Source organism: Choloepus didactylus, chromosome 16 (assembly GCF_015220235.1).
Source record: "Choloepus didactylus isolate mChoDid1 chromosome 16, mChoDid1.pri, whole genome shotgun sequence".
NCBI classification, from domain to species: domain Eukaryota; kingdom Metazoa; phylum Chordata; class Mammalia; order Pilosa; family Megalonychidae; genus Choloepus; species Choloepus didactylus.
Window position 1 is genome coordinate 43,531,422 of NC_051322.1, and position 13,917 is coordinate 43,545,338.

General features: G+C 35.8%; 1 protein-coding gene across 3 annotated transcripts in view; it reads right to left on the reverse strand.

Annotated features, from left to right (window-relative positions):
• Positions 1 to 13,917, reverse strand: part of KIAA1328 (KIAA1328 ortholog) — a 355,769-nt gene that overhangs the window by 279,044 nt on the left and 62,808 nt on the right. Inside the window, exon 1 of one of the 3 annotated variants that reach the window (XM_037806406.1) lies at positions 10,945 to 11,011. The exons of the other annotated variants lie outside the window; for them this stretch is intronic. The gene's annotated coding sequence lies outside the window, so the exon portion shown is untranslated. Of the gene's footprint in view, positions 1 to 10,944; positions 11,012 to 13,917 lie in introns of those variants that run through there. 3 annotated transcript variants of the gene reach the window in all.

Here is a 13,917-nt window from a genome sequence, read left to right on the forward strand (position 1 = left end):
ACTATATAGGGATTAAATTAACTATTAAGAATGCTTTATGTATTGCTTTTCTTAGTTTTGTAAATTTTTCATAACAAGACTTGATTATATAAAAAAACAAAAAGGATCCATAGGACCCAGATGTTAAATAACGATAAATATTTTTTCTGGTAATTTCTCAGCACTTATTTGCATCTGGAAATATATTCCTAGGCAAACTGGACACTGGCCCATGTACTTCTTCTAAATCATTAAAAATTCACACCAATAAGGTATTATACCTTAGTTAAACAAACATATAATTTCCTATTTTATGAGAGCTTCATTTCTAAATACAAATTAAAAATAATTTCAGAAGAAATTAAAATTATAATAAAACCTCAAACTGCAACAATTAAAATTTATTTTTACAACTCCTCATGATACAGACTGGAAGAGGAAATCATTTCAAAATCTTAAACTGGAACATTCCCTTCTCTGGATAAGAGATAACATGCCATAGCATTAAAAAATGAGAAATACTTTAGTCTTTGAAATATTTCCTCTTGTGCCTATAAAAATTTACATTAGTGTGGTTGATACATTGCTTATTAAAAATTTAAAGGATTTTAAGATGATAAAAGTCTCAAAAGGCCTTGAAGTCATTTTTGCATGGAAAGCAGACAGAAAATTTCAACTAAATCCATCAACTTTCCAATGAATAATAAAGTCACATAATCATATTAAACCTAGAAATGAATTACCATCTCTATCAAAAACCTAAAGTACCTGTACAAAAATCCTAAGAAAGAAAAAAGCATTTGTTTGATTTTAACAACAAAAATAATATATGCTCACTGAAAGAAAACTTGAATAAAACAGAACTATAACTTCTGAAAACCATAAAAAGTAAAACTCTTTCTTTTATCTCTAAACCCACTCTCTCAGGTCACACCTGTTAAACATTTAGTGTTTTTGTATCTGAACTTTTTTCTAAACACATATATGAACAACAAACATTCAAATGAAATGTGTTTAATATGACTGCAAAGAAGTTACCTCACTAATTTGTGCAAACTGGAAAAGAAGCCGGGGGAAATCAGTGAAAAGTCCAAGCTATGAAGTATTTTAAAAAATATTCAGTTTTGTTGTTGTCAGGTATTTTCAAATTCATCTAAAACCATACCTACCACTTAAATATCTAAAGGCTGTGACTTATTTCTCCTACCTAGACACTCAACTTCTTCAACCATTCCATATGTAACATGGTTTTAAATATTTTTGCACTATTGTCTCATGCTAATAATACATGAATCCAAAACTATTTACAACTATCCTGGTGTGCTTATATATATATCGAGTAAAACCAGACTCTGATCTTGCTTCTTCATCCAGGATGCCAATAGCAAGCAAACCAGTTTTCTCCAAGTCAGTCAAGAATAATGATGAGAGAAGGAAAACAAAAACAGGTAAGTACTGAGGCCCACAACACTGCAGATTTAGGCAGAGATTGTACAGAACAAATGAAAATCTTTCCTGAATATTTACTAGTAAACATTTTGATAGGCTATTTTGAACTATTCATAATACTTGAAAATAATGAAAATAAGCAAGAGAAGAGCAGGATGTTGAAACATAATATCTATGAGGCCGACCTACAGAAAGAGAGGGTCCCACTCTGAGTGGAGAAACACTGAGAAGAAGTCTTGTGAACTGATGGAAAGTTAAAAAAAAAACGATCGAAATGGGCATAAAGTGTAAAGGAGGGACTGAGAGCAGAAAGGAGGGAGAGAAAGGAAGAAGAGAGAAAGAAAGAGAAAGCAAGGAGAGAAGAGGAGGAGAGGAGGAAGGGGAACAGGAAGGAAAGGGGGAAGGAAAGGAAAGAAAAATAGATTTAAAAAGGATCAGAGGGAAAGAGAGAAATGCATACATAAGAAAGTCAAAGTAGATTCAACACATGTATATTTGGAGTCCCTGAAAAAGGAAAATAAAACAATGGAACAGAACTAATAATTAAAATTATAAGTTAATCTTAATGAAGGAAAAAAAAAGAAGAAAAACTGAGACTACGTAGTGAAAGGACAACCCACATATCTGGGAAAATTAACAAAGTAATCAATTGGAAGGCATATTCTTCTAAAACTATTAGATTTTAAAGATGAACAACTAAACTTTTTAGCCTCCTAGTAAAATGACCAAATAGCTTATAAAGGAAACAGAATCAGCATGACTTCTTAATGGAAACATACAAAGGAAGGTAAGAATGGAACAATATTTCCAAGGAACTCAAGCCCAGAAAGTGTGAACTAGCGATTTTTTATCCAGTCAAGCTATACTTCATTATCAAGGCTGGAGAAAAACATTTTAAATATGCAAGAAATCAGTGAACAGTGGACTCATGAGCCCTTCCTAAAAGATAAAGTAAAGGATGAGTGTGTTGGCTTTATAACATATCAACTTGGATAGGCTAAAATACATTTCTAAGAATTCCCTTTCTTGTTACTGTGGGACACAAGAGAGATTCTTAAGAAGATTTAGAGGGCCAGAGTGAAACAGCACCCATTTTATAGTGCTCACATATTGTCACTTATCTGCTGGTTTACCTTATAGGTCTGAAGAGGTCTGCAACCGCTTGACCTTTCCCTAGACCCTCACATAGCTTCTCCAACTGCTAGGCCAGAAGAGGGTGTTGAACACTGTAAGGAAGGTACCCAGCCTCTATATGACACACCAGAGGTCAGAGGCAAAAAACACTGACACAAATTTCAGTCCACCACCATAGACTCCAGCTCGTGCTGTGGGTTCCAGTTTGTCATTGTTCTCCCTGCTTTACACTGACCTTCCCGTCCTGGCTGCCTTCCTGTGAACTTCAAGTTCCAGCATCAGACTCAAAAACCTCAGGCTTACAGAGACTACATAACTAGATTCCACATTAAACAAGGTAAAAATCTTATAACAAATTAATCAATATAATCAATCTCTCTTTATATATATATAGTTTGTGAGTGTGCGTGTATGTGTGCGTATGACTGAACCCTGTCTGATACAAAAAACATCATGAACCAAGTGATTACTGATGACACTTTAGCAAAAGATCTGGTAGTTAGCTCTTAAGTTACCAAGTTGAAAAAAAATGGTGAAGCACTGTGTAATTTGTCACCAAGTGTGAAGCTTTGGGAAGTGCAGCAGGTGATAATCATGTAGATGTATGTGGATGTGTCTTCTGTATGAGATTTTAAAGTGCTGACTTAGCCTTTCTACTGGCTCCCATCTCCACTGAAGCACTACCCCAGATAGCACCTTTCCCTCTCTAAGATCTAGGCCTTGCCATTCTAACACTGCAGTCATTTGCCTCCAACTGCCATACAAAAATCTGAGTACTTATCGGTCCCAATGAGATGTTATCCAATAATTTCGAGATATGGGGGTCAACAAAAGAGTCATGCTTGGAGGTAAAAAGGAAGTTGGTCATTAGAATAAAGATAACTATTGTTCATTGGTAGAAATGACAGCATGACGGCAGTGGAACTACATTTCTGAAGTACTGAAAAAAGGGCTTTCAAAAATGAAGGCAAAATAAAGATTTTTTTAATAAATTCAAAAAGAAAGAATTCATAACTACAAGAACTGTTAAGGGAAGTATATCAGACAGAAGGAAAATGAAAACAGAAATACAGATCACACAAAGTTATGAAGAGCAGTGGAAATGAGAAACTACATTGGTAAACATGTATTTTCCTTATTATTTAAATATACTTAAAAGATAATTGACTATTTAAACAAAAATAAATAGCAATAAGGTCTGAGTATAAAAGCAACTGTACTTCATAAATAGCACATAGGCCAGGAAGGCAGAAATGGTACTATACTATTGTAAGGTAGTGGTATAATTATCACTGGGAAGTTGACTGTAACTAAAGGTGTATATATACTACAGCAACCACTAAATAACAGCAACAAAAAAGGGTGATACCTAACAAGCCAACAAAAGAGATAAAACAATTTTTTTAAAAAATATTCAGTTAATCCAAAGAAGGAACAAAAAAGAAAAGAGGAACAAAGACCAGATGTGACAAACAGCAAGGCAATAAACCTAACCATAGGTTAAATGTAAATGGTCTAAATACATCAATTTAAAAGTATAGATGTCAGATTGGATTAAAAAGCAAGACCCAACTACAAGCTCACTGCAAGCAATGCACTTTAAATAGAGATTCAAGTTAAAAGTTAAAGGATAGAAAAGGATACACCATGCTAACATTAATAAAAAGAAAGGTTCAGTGGCTAAGTAAACATTAGATAATGTAGATTTCAAAGCAAAGAACACTAGCAGGGATAAAGAAGGTCATTTCATAACGACAAAAGGGCCAATTTGTCAGGAGGATATAGTAATCTTAAATTTCTATACACCTAATAACAGATCTTCAAAGTACATGAAGCAAAAAGTGATCAAACTCAAGGAGATATAGACAAATCCACAATTATAGTCAGAGATTTCAATATCCCTTTCTCAATAATTGATAGAGCATGTAAATGAAAAATCAATAAGCATTTAAAACCTTTGAACCACACATCTGACACATGCAGAATAATGAACCTAAAAGCAGCAGAATACAGGCATTCCTCTCATATACACATCCCATCATCATTCAAAGCTACAAAATGGCAAGTAAGAACTTAGAAAAGAAAGCAAAAGTTTATATCTTTCCACTGCACGTCTGACTTGAAACATTCCTTACTGCAAAAAAATTAGTGTAAACAGTGCTTCTCAAACTTTAATGTATAGATGAATCACCTGGGGTATTACAACTATCAAATTTCTTTTTGTGCTGCCTCAGCATCCATCTTACTTTGGCTAAGCCAAGTGCCTCAACACTGACTTCGACCCAGCTAATAATTTAATAAGCAGCTTTCTAGCCCTGGGGCACAAACTTCGCCAGAGTCCAAACCCTCATCCATGGCTATCACCCACTAGTGCCAAATTATAAGCTAACCATTCCTATTGCCTTCTAACCCCCAAGTTCCTTCACCTTTTTACATGTGTTTGCTTTAAATTAACCAATCCTTGACTCCTGCAGGAAATCGACCAACCTCCACCCCAGGACGCAGGGGTCCCACTCACTCTGCTTATGTGCTCCCCACCTGTTGGTTGAGCGAGCAGTTTGTGCTCTCCATCATCCCCTCATAGTGCCTTTCTCCCCACCTCCAGGACCTATAAGTAATAAACTATTTCCTTTCATGCATTATTGCTTTTGGTTCCCTATTTGTATTGTTCCTGATCTCCACCCAAACCCAAATTTAAAATCCTACTTAATCAATTCAGAACATGGGGATCTTGTTAAAATGCAGATTCTAAAAAAAGTGGGTCTGGGATGGGACCTAAGATTCTGCATTACTAACAAGCTCCCAGGCATGCTGGTGACCCTGACATTGCAAATCCACAAACTGCACTTGGAATAGCAAAGGACTAGAAGATTGGAGGAAGGACTGTAAAGGAAAGTAGTGTCACTTCAATTTCATCCACTTCTAGAAAGTCAATGACAGAAAAAAAAAACATTTTTTGAGTGATTCTATTGTATTGTCACTGTGCAAAGCACTTAATATTCATATCTAATTTAATCTTCAGAACACCCCTATGAAGTAAATCGTATCATTATTCTCACTTTTCAGAGGAGGAACCAAAAATTTAGAGAGGCCAGTGATTTGCACATATCACAGAGTTATATATCTGCCTTGCTTAATGGAGTACAGGGGTTCCGAGCATTCAATGTGCTCCATGGAAATTTTCTTTTCTCAACATTAATTTCATACCACATCAATTTCAGATTTCTCTTTCTTTGGGGTCCTCCCTCTCACTTACCACTGGAAAGTCCAAAGCACTTAACCAAAAACTGAGTAGATAACTTTGGCAACTACTATTATATGATTAAACTGGCAAAAACTACTATAAAAATATGCCAAACACCTTTTAGCTGACTTTTCTGTTGTGCTTAAAGAGATGATTAATATTTTACATTAAACAAAATACAAATGAGACAAAATTAAAGGCAAGAGATCTAAAAATTCTAACTTCCCAATAATATCAAATTAGATCCATATATATATCCATTTAATTACTTGAGTGACGATTAGATGATAAACTGGGGAAAAAAAAGGAAACAGGCCATACACTAATGATTACAAGAATTAAGCAATATTCTGTATTTTTCCATGTATTCCATAATGAACATGCATGCACTGCTTTTAAAAATAAGGAAAACATAGGTTTAAATTTTTTAATTGAATAAGGCAATAGTTATCAATATTCCTTAGGCTCCTCCTATGTCCCTGAATACTAGCCCTAGGCATAGAGTAGAGAAAAGAGAAAAAGATACATATTTGAAAATATCTCCAGAGGATAGAGAATTCTAGGAATAATTACTGTCCTAAGCAATGATGGAAAAATAAATAAAATAAATGCACTGAAAAAGCAAATACCCCAAATTTACATTTCCTTAAATAGGTACAACACAGTGGATGCTAAAAAGCACCTGCAGCCTTGCAGAACAAATTGCATGCAGGCATCTCAGAGTGACCAAAGTTTATTTCTAAGTGCTTCCATTATCTCTAAAAGGAAAGTGGTAATTGTGCTCGTTTGAATCTATTAGGTATTCTACAAAAGGCTATGTTCTTTTAATCCAATCTCATGGGGGCAGACCTATTGTGGGTGGGACCTTTTTTTTTTTTTCCTTTGGAAATAAATTCAAAGTTACATGAATAGTTGCAAAAACAATACTAGCCCCATACACAGAATTCCATCATACCCTGACCCCCCCCCCAATAGCTCAATCCACCAACTTTAACATGCTGTCACATCACTATTTCTTTCCCTCCCTCCCTCCCTATCATCCATCATATATTTCTGTCTTCTGAACATATGAGAGTTAGCTGCACACATCCTTGAACATACACTATAATTCACATATGTACTTCCCATGAACAAGAACATTCTTTTATGTAATTCCATTAAGCACAGCTAAGAAGTATAAGAGATTCAACAATGATACAATGCTTAGATTTTATATTTCCTTTTCCTTATGTCCCAACTGTGTCCCTTTGAGCCACCTGTCTTCCACCCTCCAACCCCATCCAAGTTCATCCTTAGCATTCAATTGTCGTCTAGTTAGACTGTCTTTTTTTTTTTTTTCTTTTTTCAATTGTGGAAACATATATACAGCCTAAATCTTCCCATTCCACCCCCTTCCTAGCCTTCCATTAGTGGGATTAATCACATTTAGAATGATGTTATGCTCTTTCCCACCATCCATTAATAGAAATTTCCCTTCACCTCAAACAGCAACCCTACACTCCTTTCTTAACTTCCCACTGCCCCTTCCCCCATTTCTCTTAACCCAAACTCTACTTTTCATCTCTATGGTTATATTCTCTGATAATTTCTTTGTGTTTACTGTAGGGCTTAAAGTTAACCTCTTAAGTCCATATCAATCTTGCTTTTCTTTGATACCACCTTCCCTTCAATAGGGCACATAAACTATGTTCCTATACTCCTTCATTCCCCCACCTTTATATAGTTGTCTAAAATTACATATTTTACACTGAGTTCAAAACCACTGATTTGTCCTTAGAGTTTGTATATTTTTTATCATGTAGGAAGTAAATAGTGGAGTTAGAGTTCAAAAATTATTGACTTCTATTTGTATTCCATTGTGTTTGGAGAATGTTCTTTGAGTATATTCAAATTTTTTTTTTTTTTTTAATTTCTTGAGGCTTGTTTTATGTCCCAGTTTATGGTCCCTTCTGGAGAAAGATCTGTGATCACTAGAGAAAAATGAGTGTCCTGGTGATCTGGGATGTAAGGTACTATATATGTCTGTTAAAATTCTCTGTATCTCTTTCTCCTTTCTTTGTCTCTCTATTGGTAGGGCTTCCTTTAGAATCTGAAGTAGGGCAGGTCTTTTATTGGCAAAGTCTCTGAGCATTTGTTTGTCTGTGAAAAATTTAAGTTCTCCCTCAAATTTGAAGGAGAGTTTTGCTGGATAAAGTATTCTTGGCTGGAAATTTTTCTCTCTCAGAATTTTAAATATGTCATGCCATTGCCTTCTCACCTCCATAGTGGCCACTGAGTAGTCACTACTTAGTCTTATATTTTTTCCTTTGTATGTGGTGAATTGCTTTTCTCTTGCTGCTCTCAGAACTTGCTCCTTCTCTTCAGTATTGGAAAGTCTGATCAGAATATGTCTTGGGGTGGGTTTATTTGGATTTATTCTATTTGGAGTTCGCTGGGCATTTATGCTTTGTGTGTTTATATTGTGTAGAAGGTTGGGGAAGTTTTCCCCAACAATTTCTTTGAATACTCTTTCTAGACCTTTACCCTTCTCTTCCCCTTCTGGGACACCAATGAGTCTTAAGTTTGGACATTTTATTTTATCTATCGTATCCCTGAGATCCATTGCGATTTTTTCAATTTTTTTCTCCATTCTTTCTTTTGTTCTTTCATTTTCTGTTCTGTGGATTTCTAGGACACTGAGATGTTGTTCAGCTTCCTCTAGTCTGGTATTGTGAATATCCAGAGTCTTTTCAATTTGGCCAACAGTTTCTTTTATTTCCATAAGATCTTCTATTTTTTTATTTACTCTTGCAATGTCTTCTTTATGCTCTTCTAGGGTCTTTTTTATGGCACTTATATCCTGGGCCATGGTCCTCTTGATGTCCTTTAAATCCTTTGCCATGTTTTCATTCTTTGATTGTAGTTCTTTAATTAATTTTGCGATGTACAACGTTTTTTCCAAAATCTTGATTTGTGTGTTTGGAGCTGGATTCTCCGTATCATCTGGTTTTATCATATGCATTAAGATTTTCTGTTGTTTTTGGCCTCTTGGCATTTGTTTTGCTTGATAGGGTTCTTTCAAGTTGTATCAAAAAAAAAAGATATTGATCTAATTTTTCAAAGACACAGTTTGGTGATGTACACTTTCTCTAACTAACCAGCAGATGGCGTCTGTGAGCCACCTATATCCCTCCAGTCAGTTCTCAACCTTTTTTCCCACGGAGTATGGGGAAATGATTCTTGTGTGTTCAGTTGGAGAACTCAGTTTCGGTGTGTTGTTGGAGCCATCTGCCCTGAATGTGGGGTGTGTGTACGGGTGGCCAGGGAGAAAAGGCAGTTCTCTCTCGGTGTCCCACAAACCACCAGACTTGGCGTAGCGCCCCTGGGTTCTCCGAGCGGATACCCCCTCCCAGCTGCGATCCTCCCTCAGCCGAGAGAAAATGCCGTGTTATGTCATCAGTGTGCGCCATCCCTCAAAGGAAGCCCTGGGCCGCTTGGCTGTGCCGCGGGGCTCTCAGCTCATTTCAGAATACAGAATGTGTGAGGCTGTCTTTACTGCAATGCCTTGCGGAGTGAGAGCAGCTGAGGTTTTCTTCGCACAGAGAGAGCGAGAGACAGAATATTTCCCCCGATTCTCCCAAGGTCAGTTGTCACCAAAAGCCTCTGTCTGCTTGTTGAGGATTCGCTGTCTGTATTGAGCAGTTAATATTGAAACCTCACTTGGAGCTGGGCTGAGAAAGTGCACGGCGCGGCTTCCATGAGGGAGGGGCTCCCGGCTCTAGGTTCTCGGCTCTCAGCGCAGGTCCGCAGTTTTACTTACAGATTTTATGCTGTGATCTCGGGCATTCCTCCCAGTTCATGTCGGTGGATGTTGAATGTACAGTCACGTTTGTCTCCCCGCTATTATTCCAGGTTATTTACTGGTTTTTTGTTCATTTATGAATTGTTCTGGGGGAGACTAAGTCTTCCACTTCTTTCTATGCCGCCATCTTCCCAGAATCAGGTGGGACCTTTTGATTAGGCTATTTCCATGGAGATGTGACCCTGCCCATTCAAGGTGGGTCTTAATCCTTTACTGCAGTCCTTTAAGAGAGCTCACAGAAACAGAGCTCAGAGAAGCTAAGATACGTAATTCCAGAGTTGATCCCCAAGGGCAGCTAAGAGAGAAGCTAAGTGACATTTTGGAGAAAGCCATTTTGAAACCAGAAACTGGGAGAAGGGCCAGCAGACATCGCCATATGCCTTCCCATGTGACAGAGGGACCCCAGATGCCATTGGCCTTTCCTCACAGAAGGTATCTACCTCTTGATGCCTTAACTTGTCCATTTTCATGGTCTTAGATTTGTAAATTTATGAACTAATTAATAAACCCCACTGTAAAAGCCAATCCATTTCTGGTATTTTGCATTCTAGTTGCTTAAGCAAAGTGAAATGGTCATTGTGTTCCCCCATCTATCAAACAGAAACTAAGAATAAGAAAACAAGTAAAGCCCTCTTGACTAGTTGGTAATTTATGGAAAACACCTGACAGTCTAGGCTTTTTAACTTTATAAGAAACCTACAAAGAAAGTGTACAAAACCATAATTTAGAATTCTTTTACCTTCTGAAGTCAGGAATTGGAAAAACAGCCACTTAATACTTAAAACATGCCTCCTTTGCTGCCTTTAATAAATATTAAGAGGCCAGCTGTCTGATTAAATATCATGGCATTTTTAATACTAAGGAGGCAGATGAAATTTTCATTTCTATTAAACCTCTTTCTAGAAAAAGAAGAAACGCATAAAGGGAGGATGGTAAATGTTATATTTTTGGTGCCAGGGAATGCATTTCTCTAGACTTGTGGCAAACTGCTCCCCACCAAAAAAAAAAATTTGTTGTTGAAGAATATAATCACAAATAGCTTTATAAATAGCTGAAAATATTGCCTTAATTGAAACAAGTGAGGCTAATTTTTTTTAATGATTTTAAGTTCCATACACAATGTCTATCTGGCAACAATGAAGGCTACATTTTTCACAAGATAGAAAGGAATGACCAGTATTTTCAATACAGTAGTTCAGAAGAGCCAATCACCATGAGAACTAATCTCAATTTTAATAGATCATATAAAAGTTCATGAAAAAATCTGTTATAAAAATGAATATCTACAAAACTCTACCTCTACAGTAGATCTTCTCAGCCCTTATTGCATTTCTTCTCTGGCAATCACCCAAGGAATAAAGAAGTCCCTGCAAAATTTCAGTTGTTTCCTGACTTGTTTAGTCAAATAAAACTTACATCCAAATAATCTTGTATGTCATACCAGTTTTATGCTATATCATTTCTAACATATGTTTAACAAGTTATTTGGGGCAAGAACTCCTCTTAAAGTTCTTTCTTTTCCCTATTTCACTATTTTGCCGAAACTATCCAGAGTCAACTTTGGCGCTGTGGGTCCACTAAGAGTTAAGGGTAAAATGCTGCCCTGAGCTGTAAGAACAGAAGAAAAGAAGAGGCCCACAAAGACCAAAAACTGGTAGTGGCTTTTTCAGAACAATTCTATAGTTGGTTGCTCTTGTTGAAAAATTTCCAACCATCTGACTGATAGCATTCTCTCAAAATCATCTACAACTGTTGGAAAAACAAAAGCTGACAGTACACAAAGCTTTCCAAAAGATGAGGAATTTTTCCATAAAATCTACCCTTAAATATTAGTTGTTCTACCATGTTTGATGTTCTCTTAGTCTCTCATTCTGCATTCTTCTTGGTGACCATTCTTTTACATTGGACATTTTCTAAATACATACAAAAACCTAAGATGTACAAAGATATGCACATGGCTTCCACCTGAAGTATTATCATCCAGGTTAAGAAACTAAAGGAACAAAAATAAAGAGAATACTTTCAGAACCAACACTGGCCTGTTATATTCAAAAGCATAAAAACTTGTATCTCAAGACCAACATTACAGAAGCAGAACTCTAAATATATTCATAACCAATGAGACATTTACTAAGACTCATCTCCTCATTTAAGACAACAAAACCAACCCTAGTCAGGTAGATAGGTGTTCATAACACAGTATTTTCAAGAAACAAACCAGATTATAACATTTAACACAAAGTTTTTTTCATAAACCTATTAACATGGAGGCAAATTCTATATCTAAAAGTGCAGGTTTTTTTTTTTCATTTGCCATTTGGGAGATGGAAAAGCATCCCTGATTTGTATATTAAAGCACAAGCATCTGTCCTACGATTATATTCTAGAGAAGCACATTAGCATAAAATTTAACGATGTCAAATAAGTGGATGTGAAATAGGGACTGCGTAAAGACACTATTTCCAAGGCTGACAGAAACATCACTGTTTAGAAATGCAAATGAAACCATTATGTTCAATAATTATATGAAAATATGAACAGTTCAGCATGTTTTCCAGCCCTGATGGTGGTTAATGGGATGTACGCTTATGTAAATAACTACTATTAAAGCTAATGCTGAAATAAACTAATAAATTCATACTAAAGCAACTGATTTAGTATGCTTTTAAACCCCAGCAGTGCTCACTTATTAGAAAAGAGTGCATTATTATGTTTAGAACTCATTACTGCTACAAGTCACTGCAACTCCATCAATTACCATGCATTAATGAAAATGGGACACATACAAAAAAAAAAATTATTGCCTCTCAGCAGTTTTCTTTAAAGACAAAATCTACGGGTATTACCACCATGGGGCCTGGTAGGGAACTTATCCACAAGATAATCTTTATTACTAGAGCAGTACTCCCAATACTATTACGCTATGTTGTTTTGATCCTAAGTAGGGCTAAAACATTTACGTAAAACTATCAACATATTTACAACAATAATGGTCATTTTAATTTTTAATGTCAAGAAATTTTTAATATTTGAATTACATTTTAAGAAACTTTCATCAACATATATTTGGATCATGGTCTATTTTTTAAAAAAGAGAACCTAAGAAACAAAAATACAAACGTAATCATAACTGTATAGAAGATAAGTGGTTTCATTCCAAGATGCAGTCTAACATAACAAATAAATCCCATTCAGTTTCACATTTATGTCTCATTGAATTCTATGGAACCAAGGGATTAGATTTTTAAGAACAAAGCTTAACATTTCATTCTTGGCCACATGCTGAAGTTCCTTGAAGTATGTTAAACAGTATAAGATATTAAGAAGCCAGAAAATCCTTGTTGCTTAAAATTCAAGTTTATCTGGTACCTAACTGCAAGGAAATGCTGATAGAGCAAGTACTCAAATGTAGAAATATATTTCTGCCTCACTCTACTTCTGGCAACTTGCTCAATTTACTGTTTCTTTAACATATATAATTTAGCTGACCCTTCATACTTTTCTAGCAGCCAAGAAAACATAACACACTTTAGCACCTACAAAATGTGAAATATATTTGCTAACTTTGAAATATGCTAATATAATAAAAAATCATTTTACTTCAAAAACTAGAATGTCCTCTAGAGACAGTCTTGTATATATTATGAATATATATAATAACTGATGCATCTATCCAATAGTTTTGCAGTTTTAGCTCTTATACGTTTACTCATTCCACAAGAGGCTACTCCTGCAGTTTGGATATACCATCACCAGCTGATGGTACAGTACTACGATAATGTAGCTCCAGCAGTAGAGTTCAAATTTTCCCCCAAGAGTCAAATGCTATCATATCAAGCAACTCTGGTAAAACAATTCATTCATGTGAAAGGTGTTTACTGAGTAAATATTGAGTATCAATATTGAATAGTGCACAAGCCAGAAATAAAGTCTTAAAAGAGGAAACACAATCAATAATACATAGTAGGATAACAAGTGCTGTGAAGAAAAAAAAAAAAGGGAAAGCATTCAGTAAAATAAGAAATTTCCCAATGTGATTAAAAAATAAGCATCTGCCAAAAAACTACAGTAAATATCAAACTTAAGGATGAAATACACATTTCTCTCTAAGATATGGAACAAAACAAGGATGTTGTCTCTCATCATTTCTATTGAAAACCTACTGGGATCAGACACCCAGGGGAGTGAATCTCCCTGGCCACGTGGAATATGACTCCCGGGGAGGAATGTAGACCTGGCATCGTGGGAAGGAGAACATCTTCTTGACCAA